We start from the raw sequence: 17,626 nt of genomic DNA on the forward strand, positions 1-17,626 counted from the left end.
AAAAATTAGCCGGGCAGGGTAGCAGGTGCCTGTAGTCCCAGGAACTCGGGAGGCTGAGTCAGGAGAATGGCGTGAACCCGGGAGGTGGAGCTTCCAGTGAGCCCAGATCGGGCTATTGCACTCCAGCCTGGGCAACAGGGCACGACTCCATCTAAAAAAAAAAAAAAAAAAAAAAAAAAGAATTATTTTATGTTAATGGAAGGTCCCTTGACCAAATCCTCGTTTTCCTTTGTGTATACAGTCAAAGTAGTTAGCCAGAATGTGTTACAAAAACTTAAGAGAATGAACTTAAGAAAATTTATAATAGTACTACAAATAAAATTAACTATCATTAACACTTGTTACTTTTGACTTTAATAATAGGGCCCTAAGAAATGATTTCCTGTAGATGTAAAACTGGTGGCAATATTGTTAACACAAAAAAATTACATGTTGTACTAAATGCATTAGTTTATAAAAGGCATATCTAAAAAGGAAGTTGAATTTTCAAAACCAAGCTTCAATCATAGACTCCTGCAAATGCGTCTGGTTATGGGTTTGATACATTGTACAACAAAGTATGCATGACTTTTTATGTTTAATCTTAACTTTAAAAAAAAAAACAAGAGAATTTTAAAAGAATCATTTACAGATTACCACAAAAATAAGTGATCTCTGTACCTATAACATGAACTGCTAATACAGAGAAGACACCATGCTGTCTAAAGCACTATCTTGCTGGCCATTGCCTCTGTTCTACAAAGTTCTAACATCACTCACAGACTCCAGTAAAAAAAAGATTCCCTGAGACATTGGGTCACAAAACTTCACAAGGCCCCTAGATACAACCCCAAAGGCTTTGATAAGAAAAGGGCTGTATTTTCCTAGCTTTTATCATACTGTGCTCAATCCAATGCAGTGAACATGAGGATGATGTCCTTTCATGAGTTTCATGAGTTCTTCAGGGTGGCACTAAGTAAAATTAAGTTGTGAAATGTTTCTTGACTTCTTTAGTTCAATTTTTATAAAAAATTATTTTTAGAAGGAATTTTAAAACCTGAGCCAATATTTTGTTTTCATTTTAACTAATTCATTTTTCTTGTATAATGCAGCTATATGATGATTTTTTGTAGTATAAATGATACATTCTATAATAAGAGCCACATTTACATATGAAAAGCATTTTATTACTGTAAGGTTTTTGAGGACTTGAATGAGGCAGATTCTAAGCTTCAGTCTTACTTTCAAATTGTATTGTATTAAAAGTTCTTTTCAGAGTAGAAAAGTTAACCTCATAACCCCAAACTTTTAGGTTTCTTCCTATTTTTACTCTAATATTCTAGATACAGTACCTCTGTCTTCTGGAAAGTGAAAGGAAATTGTTGGAGCGGAAATTCTTAACATTAACAACCCTCAAAATCCAGACCTTGAGCCTAAATATATGAAAGAATGCTGTTGCCAAATTGACACCAGTCACAAAAGACTTTGAAAATTAATTCAAAAAGAGTTTACACATGTTGTCAAATCCCTGAATAATATTGCCTTGATCCAAGTGGGCCATTATGGAGGAGTCAGAAATCCCCTACAAAAAGCAAATGATTATGGGTGGAATAAGCTGAATTGATTGGAGTGGACACTTGACATCTGGCATATTTCCCCATGCCTTGAATAAAGACATGGTTCATGTTTTCTGAAAGTCCATTTCTTGCCAAAACTTTCCCTCTGGTAGATTTACTATAGGAGATGAGCAGTCTAAAACTATTTCACTTGGGAAAGTTACATGGTAAAAGTAACTGTGGATGCTCCATATCAATCAACATTTTTAAAGGTCCACATACAGTCATGTACAAAGGCAATCTGAAGATTAGAGGTCATTTATATTCCTCCTTCTTCACTGCAAAATGATAGCAATGGTTGATGTATTAAATACCTGTACATAAGATCAGATCTCTTCTGAGCATCTACTATTTGAAACAACTCTTTATCCTTCCCAACCACTCCCAGACCACAGAAACAAAAGTGACCTTTGTCATCAGCCATAACCTAGGTTTGTTTCTGCCAACAAACATACAAATTTTTATTGTTTTCTATATCAATCTACTGAAAAGTAGAACAAAATAATAAATAAAACCTTACTAAAATATATGTCAAGCTCACAGTAGCCAAACTGCAGCCTTCACCTATGATCCTTGCGTGATCAGCGAAGAGCACTGCGGTCAGTAAGGCCAAGGAAAGAGAAAATATGTCCTAGCTTTGAAATTCAGGTAATGTAGTTTTATGGTTTTCATTACATTGTAATAGCTATGTAGAAGTAAATATAATCTTCCTGTTTTAAGTGCATATCTGTCATAAATAAATTCAGTGCTCTTTCTTCTGTAAACTACACAGTACATCCTATAAGTTCATGGAGTGTCCGAATGCAGAATTTAATTATATAATTCACTTAACCAAAGTTTTGCTGTTTCCTCAGTACAGCTCATAATTCTCCATTTTCACAAGAGATGTAGTAGGAACCTGATACATAATGCCTCTTGCGAATTTCAGATTAGAGAGAAAAATCAAAGGCATTAGTTCACCTTGTTCAGATAAAAAAAAAGAGAGAGAGAGATAAAAAACCATGAAGACTTCCTTTATCTTTCTCTCTAATCTGAAAGCCTCAAAGATCACAGGTAGATAAATCCATGAAGATGAAGAAAAACCAGTGCAAAAACGCTGAAAACTCCAAAAACCAGAATGCCTCTTCTCCTCCAAATGATCGCAAATCTTCACCAGCAGGAGCACAAAACTAGACAGAGAATGAGACTGATGAATTGCCAGAAGTAGGCTTCAGAAGTTGGGTAATAACAAACTCCTCCAAGCTAAAAGAGCATGTTCTAACCCAATGCAAGGAAGCTAAGAATCTTGATAAAAGGTTACAGGAACTGCTAACTAGAATAACCAGTTTAGAGAGGAACACAAATGACTTCATGTAGCTGAAAAACACAGCATGAGAACTTCATGAAGCATACATAAGTATCCATAGCCAAATTGATCAGGAGGAAGAAAGCATATCAGAGATTGAAGATCAACTTAATGAAATAAGGTGTGAACAAGATTAGAGGAAAAAATGGATGAAAAGGAATGAACAAAGCCTCCAAGAAATATGGGACTATGTGAAAAGACAAAACCTACGATTGACTGGAGTAACTGAAAGTGAAGAGAGAATGGAATCACGTTAGACAACACACTTCAGGATATTATCCAGGAGAACTTCCCAAACCTAGCAAGACAAGCCAACATTCAAATTCAGGAAATACAGAAAACACCACTAAGATACTCCTCGAGAACAGCAACACCAAGACACATAATTGTCAGATCCTCCAAGTTTGAAACAAAGGAAAAAATGTTAAAGGCAGCCAGAGAGAAAGGTCAGGTTACCTACAAAGGGAAACACATCAGAATAGCAGGGTTAGGGTTAGTTTTTTATTTTATTTGACATAATAAGATTCAAGGCCAAACATAGCTCTATAAAATTAGGTGTTATTATCCCCCACTCTTTTCTGGCTTATAGCGTTTCTGCAGAGAGATCTACAACTATATGATCTTTGACAAACCTGACAAAAACAAGCAATGGGGAAAGTATTCCCTATTTAATAAATGATATTGGGAAAACTGTCTAGCCATATGCAGAAAACAGAAACTGGATCCCTTCCTTACATCTTATACAAAAATTAAATCAAGATGGATTAAAGACTTAAATGTAAAACCTAAAACCATAAAAACCCTAGAAGAAAATCTGAGGAATACGATTCAGGACATAGGCATGGGCATAGACTTCATGACTAAAACACCAAAAGCAATTGCAACAATAGCCAAAATTGACAAATGGGATCTAATTAAACTAAAGAGTTTCCGCATAGCAAAATAAGCTGTTATCACAGTGAACAGGCAACCTACAGAATGGAGAGAAAATTTTTGCAATCTAGCCGTCTGACAAAGGTCTAATATCCAGAATCTATAAGGAACTTAAATACATTTACAAGAAAAAAACAACCCCATCAAAAAGTGGATGAAGGATATCAACAGACACTTCTCAAAAGAAGACATTTATGTGGCCAATAAACATATGAAGAAAAGCTCATCATCAGGAAACAACAGATGCTGGTGAGGCTGTGGAGAAATAGGAACACTTTTACACTGTTGGTGGGAGTGTAAATTGGTTCAACTATTGTGGAAGACAATGTGGCAATTCCTCAAGGATTTAGAACCTGAAATACAATTTAACCCAGCAATCCCATTACTGGGCATATACCCAAAGATTATAAATCATTCTACTATAGGGACACATGCACATGTATATTTATTGCAGCAGTATTTACAATAGCAAAGACTTGGAACCAACCCAAATGCCCGTCAATTATAGACAGAATAAAGAAAATGTGGCACATATATGCCATGGAATCGTATGCAGCCATGAAAAAGAATTAGTTCGTGTCATTTACAGAGACATAGATAAAGCTGGAAGCCATCATTCTCAGCAAACTAACACAGGAACAGAAAACCAAACATTACATGTTCTCACTTATAAGTGGGAGTTGAACAATGAGAACATGTGGACACAAGGAGGAGAACATCACACACCGGGACCAGTTGGGTGGTGGAGGAGGGAGAGCATTAGGACAAATACCTAATGCATGTGTGGCTTAAAACCTAGATGATGGGATGATAGGTGCAGCAAACTACCATAGCACATGTATACCTATGTATCAAACCTGCACGTTCTGCACATGTGTCCCAGAACTTAAAGTAAAATTTAAAACAAAATTATCTGTAAGCAACACTGACTATGTAGATGTAAAGGTATAACAATACCAGTGCTCTAGCTTTTCCTCTGATACAACTTTCCAGATAATGCTGCTCCCTGGAATCCTAGGGAGAAATACATGCACGAGAATCTCCTGTTTACCTAACATGAACATGAAGAGTGAGGAATAAATAATTTCTCTTGTTTGAAGTCCCTGGGATGTGAGTGAAAAGGAAAGCTTGGTAGAATTCCACAAAAACAAATAATTTAACTCAAAATTAATGCTAATTTTATTCTATTATGAAAGATGTATTTTGAACGAATAGCTACTGTATTAGTCAGTCCACATACTTCCATAACAACATACTTGAGACTAGGTAATTCATAAAGAAAAGAGGTTTAATCAGCTCACAGTTTTGCAGGCTGTACAGGCTTCTGGTTCTGAGGAGGCCTTAGGAAACTTACAATCATAGCAAAAGGTGAAGGGGAAGCAGGCACAATCTTTACATGGTGGCACAGGAGAGAGTGAATGGGTAAGCGCTAAGCACTTTTAAATCTCATGAACACTCACCCACTATCACAAGAACAGTAAGGGGAAAATCCATCCCCATGATCCAATAACTTCCCACCAGGTCCTTCACTCAACGTTGCGGATTGCAATTCAACATGAGATTTGGGTGGGGACACAGAGCCAAACATATTATTCCACCCCTGGCCACTCCCAAATTGCATGTCCTTCTCATATTTCAAAACACAATGATGCCTTCCCAAAAGTCCCCCAAAGTCTTAACTCATTCCAGCATTAACTCAAAAGTCCAAGTCCAAAGTTTCATCAGAGATAAGGCAAGTACTGTCTGCCTATGAGCCTGTAAAATCTAAAGCAAATTAGCTACTTTCTAGATACAATGGGGGTACAGGCATTGGGTAAATACATCTGTTCCAAATAGGAGAAATTGGTCAAAATGAAAGGGCCACAGGCCTCATGTAATTCTGAAATCCAATAGGGCAGTCATTAAACCTTAAAGTTCCAAAATGATCCTTTTTGACTCCATGTTTCACATCCAGATGACAATGATGCAAGACGTGGCTCTCATGGCCTTGGGAAGCTCCATCCCTGTGGCTTTGCAGAGTGCAGCTTCCTTTCTGGCTGCTTTCAAGGGCTGGTGTTGAGTGTCTGCCACTTTTCCAGGCAAACAGTGCAAGCTGTTGGCAGATCTACCATTTTGTGGTCTAGAGAACAGTGGCCCTCTTCCAACAGCTCCACCAAGCAGTGCCCCACTGGGGACTCTGTGTGGGGGCTCCAACTCACATTTCCCCTCTGTAGTGTCTTAGTAGAGATTCTCCATGAGGATTCCACCCCTAGAACAGACTTCTGCCTGGACATCAAAGCATTTCCATAGATCCTTTAAAATCTAGGCAGAGGCTCCCAAGCCTCAGCTCGTGCCTTCTGCACAGCCACAGGTTTACCACCACATGGAAGTCTTGGCAGCTCCTGGCTTGCATCCTCTGGAGCAGTGGCCTGAGCTGTACCTTGGCCCCTTTTAGCCATGGCTGGAGCTGGAGCTGGAGCAGTTACGACACAGGGCGCCATGTTCTGAGGCTGCACAGAGCAGCAAGGCCCAGAGTCTGGCCCATAAATCTGTGTTTCCCTCCTGGACTTCTGGGCCTGTGATGGGAGGGGCTGTCATGAAGGTATCTGAAATGGCTTGGAGGCATTTTCCCCATTGTCTTGGCTATTAACATTCAGCTCCTCTTCGCTTATGCAAATTTTTGCAGTTGGCTGGAATTACTCCCCTGAAATGGGTTTTTCTTTTCTACCACATGTCCTGGCTGCACATTTTCCAAACTTTTATGCTCTGCTTCCCTTTTAAATACAACTTCCAGTTTCAGGTCATTTCTTTGTTTATGTAAAATAGTGTTGGATTTTAGAAGCAGCCAGGCCACATCTTGAACAATTTGCTGCTTAGAAATTTCTTCTAGTAGATACCCTAAATCATCTCTCTCAAATTCAGAGTTCCACAGAACTATAAAGCAGGGGCACAAGGCTGCCAGTCTCTTTGCTAAAGCCTAGCAAGAGTAACCTTTATTCTACTTCCCAATAAGTTCCTCATCTCCGTTTGAGACTTCATCAGCTTGGCCACTAATAATGCATCATTTAATGCACTATCAGCATTTTGGCCAAAACAATTCAGCAAGTCTCTATGAGGTTCCGAACTTTCCCTCATCTTCCCCTCCTCTTATAAGCCCTCTAAACTGTTCCAACCTCTGCCTGTTACCCAGTTCCAAAGTTGCTTCCACATTTTCAGGTATATTTATAGCAATGCCCCACTTCTCTGGTACAAACTTTCTGTACTAGTCAGTTCTCACACTGCTATGAAGATATACCTAAGACTGGGTAATTTATAAAGAAAAGAAATTTAATCAGCTCAAGGTTCTGCAGGCTATACAGGCTTCTGCTTCTTGAAAGGTCTCAGAAAACTTCCAATTACGGCAGAAGGTGAAGAGGAAGCAAGCATAGTCTTCACATGGTGGAGTAGGAGAGAGAGACAGAGTAAACAGGGAAGTGATACACACTTTCAAACAACCAGATCTCATAAGCACTTACTCCATTTTGAAAAGTCTCCATTTTGACACAGATTTTGTGATGCTTCCAGGAATGCTATCAAGCATTCCAAGAATGCTCCAAAAATGTTGTCCAAAACATTTTTCAAACTCTTTCCTTGGAATTATCTAATAGAATGTACATAACCTTATGATTTTCTTGTTTTATACCTGCCCTAACTCTCTAGAAGAAGACAACATATTCTGCTATTAAATTAAAAGTACATATATATTAATTCCATCTGTCAAAATTATGATTTAATTGCTAAACTTTGAAAGTTTTAATGTGAAAAAACTTTCCAATGATTTTAAATGAAATTTATTTCACTAGTAGCTTTTTGTTTTGCTTAAATGAGAGAAGAGATTAACTTTATTGAGTTCCTACTAAGTACCAGACACTGTGCCCAGTTTCACATATATTCTCACACTTAATCATGCCAGTTAGGTAGAATTTTCCCAGTTTTACACGTGAGGAAACCGTGGCTCAGAGATATCTTGTTCGAATTTACATGACCAGTCATTGATTATTTTAAATTGCTAATTAGAATTATATAATTCTAACTCTGAAAAAATGGGATTTTCCTATAAGACATAATGAAACCATTTTGAAACAACAATAATTACAGTTATAGCATCATTGCATAGTTCACAAAACATAATACATCTTTTTCCCCTTGGGTCATTTCAGCTGGCAAAATATATTAAGCAATTAGAACAAATTTGGAGTCATAAGTCATGTTTAGCAAACAAATGGAGTAAAAGTGGCCACCAAATTTTGGCTTATGAGCAATATCCTCTGTGTGATCTGTATTCATATTTATTAACATATGGTTTAAATTTTGGCTTTTCAGTGAGTTGTAGTCAAAGTACATTCAAACACATTTTAAATGAAAAGACGCTTTATGTTCAAATACTTCAACAGAGAGATAGTGTTTTGATGAGACCATTAGAAGAAAATTGCCTGAATTTTCTATTTTCATAAACCATGGCACTTTTATGTGTGTATGTTCTTAGGGCTAGGGTGAGTTTTAGGAAAACTGGCATTATCTTACTATAATTTTTCCTAACTTCCCATTTCTGGTGAAAAGTAAATGAGTTATGCAGGATATATGTTGAATAACAACATTATCTTAAATATCAGAAAGTCTTATCAAAGTTATTACTAAATATATTTAAGAATTCATATAATAAGAAAATTGAGCAGTGACATGGATTTTATCAAAAGCAAAAGAACAGTTTAAGGTTAATTTCCAGATATGTGACAGATCTAGTTTTGTGTAAATTTAAAAATATGTAAAAAAAGTTTTCTTTTTCTGATGCCCCTCAAAACTTAAAGTTTGTCTACTACTAAAAAGTAGTTATTTATCAGGTCATAAAATACCATCAATATTTTCACATTTAAAAAAATGATAAAATATTTATGCCATAGGGCAAATATTAAATCATGATAATCAAGTCAAGGGAAAATGTTACCTTTTGAGTTAGAGGATATACATTTTTTTCTTACTCTTATTTTTTAAACTATAGGCCATATATTTGAACCAAGAAAGATGGAAAATGTAAGTTGTATTTATGGAGTTTTCATTAGGTAAGTTCTAAGGATGATCCACTTCAGTAGTTATATGAGGGGCTCTGTAGACCCTCTCCCTGGCAAAACCATCACAAAACAACAACCATTTAAGGCTTTTATTAAAATTGAAATTGTTCAAAACTATTGAACAAATGAAGAAACATTTATTCAAAAAATATCTAACAAGTCTCCATGAGAACAGTGATAGTCTGTGCAGTGATAGTCTGTGCACTTGAGCCATGATTCACTCCTTTCTGCCTCTCTCAGCTCAACAAGACAGAATTCCTGCTCAATGCAAATCTGGCCAAGAATATGGGGCTCCTTTTCTCTTCATCTCCCAGGAAAGAAGAAGACCATCATAATTTCTTATCTCCTTCCGCCTGCAGCTTTGTGCTTCAGATGCTACAGTTCAAAGCAAGTGTGGCCAAGAGGTTGAGGGATCCTGTCTCCCACAGAGGTCTCACTCATAGGGTGGAGGCTCTATCTCAGTCACGGCAAACAGAGAATACTCTGTTCCAGATTGTACTCATTCCAGCTAGCTAATAGGACAGAGGTTTTACACCAGAAGAGGCAAGCTAGGAAGACAAAAAGGTGACTGCATCCACCTAGCATCCTGCTTGCAAAAAGGGTTGTTACTGAGAGAAGTGGGCCATTATCTTCATCCCTAATCCAGAGTAGCAGTTAAGAGACTTTGCCAAAGAGGAGAGGCAAGGTACAAAAACAAAGAGATCTGATGCACTTCCCAAAGGAACTAACATTATTTAATACAGAATGTGAGGAAGTTCAAGCTAATAGTGCTCCCAAAAACATGGACGTTTAGGTGGTACACAATTAAGATTAGGATGGTAGCTCCATGAAAGCAATAGGCTAAACGATAGGTCAGCTGGTTTACTAGTGAGAACCAGAGAGGAGATAGTGAAGAAGAGTTCTCTAGCATAAGAAAAAAATATCAAACACAGGCCTCTCAAACTATTCCTGCAAAAGGACCCAACTTAATTTGATCAGACTTGGGTACAATTTATTCCCCCAGGTATTGTCCAAAAAAATTAAAAATGAAGTAATTAGCTGTCAACATCTGAGAGTGATCCAGAGACAGAGACTGACAGAGAGATCAAGGAAAGAGACAAAGACAGGCTTGCTAAAACCACTGTCATTCAAGAGTGACTGTGTGCATGCCTAAAATTGCACACTCTGTGGAGTAACATCAGAGACTTCACACTTAGTGGGTGAGTGAGGGGAAGGAGAAGGCTTCACTGAAGTGGTTTATTCAAGTAACTGCACAAATAAAGAATAACAATAGGAAGACCTGAAGTGGAAGGTGGGAATCAGCATACAGAGTTGTTTTAATTATAATATCTTATCTAAAATATTGAGTTTCCAACAAAAATTACAAGACATGCAAAAAACAAAGCCGAGGTTAGAATGACCATACACAGTGAAGAAAAACTCGAGCAATAGAAACTGCCCCTGAAAGCAACCAGATGTTTGGTTTAACAAATAAGACTGTTTTTTTTCTTTCTTTCTTTTTTTTTGAGACAGAGTCTCACTGTGTTGCCCAGGCTGGAGTGCAGTGGCACAATCTCAGCCTACTGCAACCTCCACCTCCCAGGTTCAAGCGATTCTCCTGCCCTAGCCTCCCAAGTAGCTGGGACTACAGGCATGCACCAGCATGCCTGGCTAATTTTTGTATTTTTAGTAGAGGCGGGGTTTCACCATGTTGGCTAGGCTGGTCTCGAACTCCTGACCTCAGGCAATCTGCCTGCCTCAGACTCCCAAAGTGCGAGATTACAGGCGTGAGCCACTGTGCCCAGCCAAATAAGACTGTTTTTTAAATTTTAAGTTCAGAGATACAAGTTTGTTTGTTTGCAGCTTTGTTACATAGGTTAGCTTGTGTCATGGGGGTTTGTTGTACAGATTATTTCATCACCCATGTATTAAGCCTGGTACTCGTTAGTTATTTTTCCTGATTCTTTCCCTCCTCCCACCCTCCACCCTTCAATAGGCCCCAGTGTGTGTTGGTCCCCTCTATGTGTTCATGTGTTCTCATCATTTAGCTCCCACTTACAAGTGAGAACATGTGGTATTTGGTTTTCTGTTCCTCCATTAGTTTGCTAAGGATAATGGTCTCCAGCTCCATCCATGTCCATGCAAAGGACCAAATCTCATTTTTTTTTATGGCTGCATAGCATTCCGTGGTGAATATGTACCACATTTTCCTGATCCAGTCTATCATTGATGAGCATTTAGGCTGATTCCATGTCTTTGCTATTGTGATGAGTGTTGCAATGAACATATATGTGCACATGTCTTTTTAATAAGATGATTTATATTCCTTTGGGTATATACCCAGTAATGGAATTCCTATGTTGAATGGTATTTCTGTTTTTAGGTCTTTGAGGAATCACCACACTATCATCCCCAGTGGTTGAACTAATTTACACTCCCACCAATAGTGTATAAGTGTTCCTTTTTCTTCACAACCTTACCAGAATGTTATTTTTTAACTTTTTAGTAATAGCCGTTCTGACTGGTGTGAGATGGAATCTCACTGTGCTTTTGATCTGCACTTCTCTAAAGATCAGTGATGTTAGCTTTTTTTTCACATGATTGTTGGCCACTCGTATGTCTTCTTTTGAGAAGTGTCTGTTTATGTCCTTTGTCTACTTTTTTATGGGGTTGTTTATTTCTTTAAATTTGTTTAAGGTACTTATAGATGCTGGATATTAGACCTTTGTCGGATGCATAGTTTGCAAAATTTTTCTCCCATTCTGTAGATTGCCTGTTTACTCTGTTGATAGTTTATTTTGCTGTACAGAAGCTCTTTAGTTTAATGAGATCCCATTTGTTAAGTTTTGCTTTTGTTGCAATTGCCTTTGGCGAGTTCATTATGAAATCTTTGCCCCTGCCTATGTCCTGAATGGTATTGCCTAGGTTGTCTTCCAGGGTCTTTAAGTTTGAGGTTTTACATTTAATGCTTTAATCCAGGTTGAGCTAATTAACAAATAAGTTTTTAAAGAAGCCATTATGAATAAATTCAAAGAACTAAAGGAAATAATTTTTAAAGAAGTAAAGAAAGATATCATGGAAATATCTCATTAAATATAGAATGTCAAAAAGAAAGTTTAAAAAGAATCACATGGTAATTCTGTAGGAAAAATGTGCAATAGCTCCAATAAAAATTCAGTAGACAGGATCCACAGATTTGAAATGAAAAAAGGAAAGTCCATGAACTTAAGATAGATCAATAGATTTGGCAATTTGAAGGACAGGGATAAAAAAAGAATGATGAAAAATAAACAGAGTAACAAAAAATATGGGACATATTTAAGTATACCAACACATGTGTAAGCAGAGTACCAGAAGGAGAGGGAAGAAAGAATAGAGAAGAAAATATGCTCAAGGAAATAGTGGCAGAAAACTTTTCAAGTTTCATGTGAAAACTTAATCTTCACATTCAAGAAGCTCAACAAAATCTAAGATAGATGCAAAGAGATACGTACTCAGATACACTATAATAAAAATGTTGCAACCCAAAGACAAGGAGAAAATATTGAAAGCAGCAATAAAATTATAGCTTGCAGCATACAAGTAAAGCAAAGTAAGAGTAACAGCTAAATTCTCATCAGAAGCGATGGAGGCCAGAAGGCAGTGTAATGACATATTTAAAGTGCTGAAAGAAAACAAAACTGTCAACCAAGAATCTTTTATCAAGCAAAACTACTTTTCATAAAGGAAGTCAAAATAAAGGCATTTCCAGATGAACAAAAATATGGAGAATTTGTTGCTAGCAGACTAACTTTACTATAAGTACAAAAGAAAATTATACATGCTGAAAGTAAGTGAATGAAATTACAAGACAGTATAAATACATATTTTTCTTTATTGTTTTAACTGACCTTAAAATAAATTGAATAAAACAATATTATACAACTGTGTTTTTTGATTTATAACATAGAAATGTAACATATTTAAAAATAACAGCAAAAGGGGAGTGCAAAGGAGAAAACCTTATCGGAGTAAGGAAATGAGATCCATCAGATGGTAACACTTCAACCAAAAAGGGTTCGTCAGACTGAAAAAACACTAGCAATCTGAATGAACAACAAAAATTGAACAATTCAAAAATGAAAGAAGAAAACACTTTTACTTGCAATACTATCAAAAAGAAAAAATACTTAAGACACTTATAAGAAGCACAAAACTTATACTCTGAAAACTATGAAGCATTGCTGAGAGAAATTAAAGTAGACATATTGCAGGACAGTTTTCAGGTGGCCTTGGACCAACCCAATTCTTCCTTCTTTCTTGCCTAAAGTTCTTGCGAATAACTACAAAATGTACTGAGAATGCAAAAACATTAATTTGGACACAATTAATAACATCATAGGCAAAAGTAATGTCTAATGGGTCATATATTTAAATGTAAAAGTTAATCTATAAAACTCTTGGAAGATAACATAGGAAATACTTATAATCTTGGGTTTGGAAATATCTTCTTAGATGTGACAGCAAATGCACAACTCACAAAAGAAAAAATAGATAAACTAGGCTTAATCAGAATGTATAACTTTGGACTGGCAGACAGTTTCTCAGGTGGGTATTGAGGCTGATGAGTGCCCTTGTGGAATGTTATTTGTGCCCTATTTCTTTCACAGGTGTTACTCCCCAGTATTTTTTTTCCCATTTCTAGCTCCATCTCAGAGTCTGCTTTTTGGAGAACCCAAATTATGACAGTTGACACCAAGAGTAATCCAAAACATCACCTGGTAAAATGGAATTTGTGGACTCAATAACATTGCAGACAACAGTGAAGATCTTATGTCCAATGGCAGGTCATGTTCAATTGACCCCTTGTACAATATGGCCATACACTTGTTAAATGTTTATTGATGGTGAGCTTGGATGTCCTGCCTATGGCAGGGAATTCAGTATCAAGGTGTCATAACCCAGGGTTAGAAATACATGAAGAAAATAACAAATACACGAATATTAGGATTGGATGGTTGTTACTAAGTTGCAGATTTGATATTGCAAAGCTGAGAGCATAAGAAGACATGTAGAATTTTCTGATGCTTGCAAAGAAGCCTTCATCTCATGAAGTATGCCAGCAGAGAAAAACTGAAAATCAAGTCCAAGATTTGAGAATTACAGTCGCCAAATTCTGAAGATGGTTGAACGCTTAATCAAGGTATGTCTGGAAAACCTAGGAATCTGACACATGGAATGGGAATGTTTGGTGGCTATCCCCAAATATTTGATTCCCAAGATTTATCTGAACCTTCACAACTTGTGCAATTGGGCCGCCAGTCCCCATTAAGAGCCAGCTCTTGCCCCATCTGAGAAGACAATTCAGAAGACTTTCCCCTCACAGGGAAAAATGTGCTCCTTTAAAGACTGCCTGGCTCTTCTGGCTAACAGGCCCTTAATGAGAGTTACATAGGAACATAATCCATCCAGGTAAGTGCTAGGTCTGATGAAGGAAGAAAAAGACTATGCGCCAAACCAGCTGCAAGTTCTAGCAAGCATGTTCCATCATACTAGATTTTCAAAATGTCAAATTAAGGAGGCTAGAATGTTAGACTATATAAGAGACTTTATTCACTTGGTTTTCTCTTGGATTGGAGAATTTACCACCCTAATAAGAATCTCAGAGGGTGGTGCAAGTCTCTGCCAGGGTGTCTGCTAGCCTGTAAAAAGCAATAGCTCATGCTAAGTAAGTTTAAGTTGCAGAATTACTATGAAGACAGAAGGAATAAAAAGGCTCAGAGAGGTGAGCATTCTGGAGTAGAAGTATTACATAAGGCCAAAGACCCACCAGAGTATTACATTCCACAGGAGGAACCATAATTTAGAAGTTATACCACTCACTGAGGCCACCAGGAATGCATTGGAGAGGGGGCAACAACATCACTAAGAAGTTCAGTGATGGCTGTCCTCTGTAGGCCAGAATAATAATGGGCAAGGCTGTGTAGAACTTGGCTCATTGACAGGCATGAGGTTGATAGAATCCCAAAATAATAGCAGATGGTGTCCTCAATCACTAGATGTTACTGGATTATAATTATGGTAAGGATCAACAAATCTGAGTGGCAGCTAAGTGAGCCTCACCTGTAGAGAGTAATAGAGATGATTAATAGATCACAGCATTCTAGAAGCAAAATAAATGGAAATCCAACAAAAGAACTACATATACAATCTAAAGAAGCCAAGAATGAATGAGCAGTTTCCCCAATTAAAATTTATAACTTTTTGCTTCACTTCTGGATCTGAGCTAGTTTTCAGGCCCGTGATCTATTGACTAAAAATGTCTAGTTCCCCAGGGGAAAGCGCCCTGTAACAACATGGCAAGTAAATATAAACACTGTAATAATTTTCCCAGTTCTTCCTCAAGGGACCTGCAGTCATTATTTGTGGGATTGTATACTGAGTCAAAGGGAATACCCTGATATTGGAAAACTTTTGGTATAGAGTCCAAGATGGCTATGATACCTGAAGACCAAAAATGTCACTATTATGCATCTAGTATAGTGGGGGAATTTGGAAGCTAGATTAAAAATAAGATTCTGGCCAAAGTCTGAAATACAGTGGGTCCACTGGGTCCACAGACTCACCCAGGGATCATTTCTCCAATCCTTTAATATATAATGATTACTAACATATAAGGGCCCATTGGGTCCTTAGCCTTTAGGATAACAGTCATTCTTGTGTATAATTCCAAGTAGAATCCTTTGAAAGTGTCCACTCACACATTTGAATCTAAACAGTAAAACAAAAGCAACATTTGTGCCACCTTTAAAAATCTAAACGATGCAGGGTAGTAGTCATATTCCTATTTGATTCACTTGTCTAGACCCTTCAGAAACTATATGGATAATGGAGAATAACTGTGTATCATAAGCTCAACCAAATAAAAGTTAACCCTGATCACAACTGATCACAACAAAAGCACACATGGTTTTGTTGCTACAGCAGATTAATGTGGCCTCAGGCACATGGTATATGGCCCGTAATCTAATGAATGCCTTATTTCCCTCCTCAAAATCGGAAAAAGTATCAGAAACTGATTGTATACATAGGTAATACAAAAGAATTTTTATTTACAGTGTGGCCTATCTTATCCTCTGTCCTAATTTTATCCAAAGAGATCTGGATCCGGTAGACATTCCACAAAACATCATATGGATCCATTATATCAATAACATCATGTTAGTCAATAAGTACAGACAAAAGGTCATTCACATGTTGGAGACCCTGGTGAGATTCATATATTCCAGAGGGTAAAGATAATCCCTATGAAGATTTAAGTCTGTATCATTTCAATAGTTTTTAAGGTCCACTGGTCAGTGGTGCCAGTGGTCCCCTCCAAAGCAGAAGACATACTTGCTTCATATTACATTTCCTATCATGAAGAAGGAAACACAATGCCTGGAAGGCTTCTTTGTGTTCTGGAGGCTTAGAAATACTATTCCAGCTCATATATGATTGTCATGGAAGGCTACTAGCTTTGAGTGGAGCCTATAGCAGGAGAAGACTCTGCAGAAGGTCTGCACTGCAATGAAAGTAGTGTTGCCACTTGGACCATTCTATCCAGCAGACCCTATGGTACTGGAGGCATTAGTACTAGAAAAAAAAAATGCAATGTCTGTTTTATGGCAAGCACCATTGAGAGAATCACAAAGCCGGCTCCTGGGATTTTGGAGCAAGGCCATAACATCTGCAGCGGAGAGTTATACACTATTAGGGAAACAGCCTCTGGCATGCTACTGGCCCTGGTAATGATGGAATGCTAGAACATATGGAGACCAAGTGACAATGCAGCTGGGACTGTACTGTTGGACTACTAAGTGTTGTGCTGAATCCCTATTACCCTCAAAGGGAAGGCACCAATTTCAAGAGGCTGAAGAAAAGACCCAGAGCCAGCAAATGAGATGTAGAATTTTATGAAGGGCTTCCATACCATGGGGAGAGTCCTGTGGTGGGGGTGCTGGACAACATATCCACCTTACATGTTGTCCAGTGGCAGTGGGCTGGACAACATATCTGCCCTACATACAGTTCAGTGGCAGCGGGCTGGACAAGATAACCACATGGCCCAGTGGTGGGAGGCTAGGCAGGAAAACCGCAACCACTTGCAAACAGCATGCTGCTTATATAGCATTTTCACTTAACACCCTCCCCTTAATGACCTCCACCTGGCAACCTTCATCCAATCCAAAACTCATGGCCTCAATCCCCTGTATGACCCTTGTTCCATTAGATAGGATAGGGGCTCAGATGTCACTCATAGACAAGGAATTTGTTTCAGGATTGGCCATTCCCAGATTCCGTAGCTCAGAACACACATTCGGGTGTATCTGCCATTCAGGGTAATTCCAAAGGTGTATTTGTTATTGCTTCTACATGTGTTTATCCTACACCAAGTCATAAAGTCAGGCAAGCCTAGCATAATCTATCTCAACATGAAAATAATACATCCAGGACCAAGCATGAGCAGGCCAAGCAGGCATAAGGAAGCTGCAGAAGCTCAGTCTCACATGTCACCCATCACACTTGCATCAATGCCTCGTTCTTACTGCACAGTAATAGGTAAATGGAAAATCCTATGCAATCACCTTAAAGAGCTTAAAAAGGTATGAGTTTGCATTATGGATGGATATGTTGAGTAACCATAAAAACCAAAACTGTTACAAGCT

The sequence above is a fragment of the Gorilla gorilla genome, chromosome 19 (assembly GCF_029281585.2).
Source record: "Gorilla gorilla gorilla isolate KB3781 chromosome 19, NHGRI_mGorGor1-v2.1_pri, whole genome shotgun sequence".
Taxonomy (NCBI): Eukaryota; Metazoa; Chordata; class Mammalia; order Primates; family Hominidae; genus Gorilla; species Gorilla gorilla.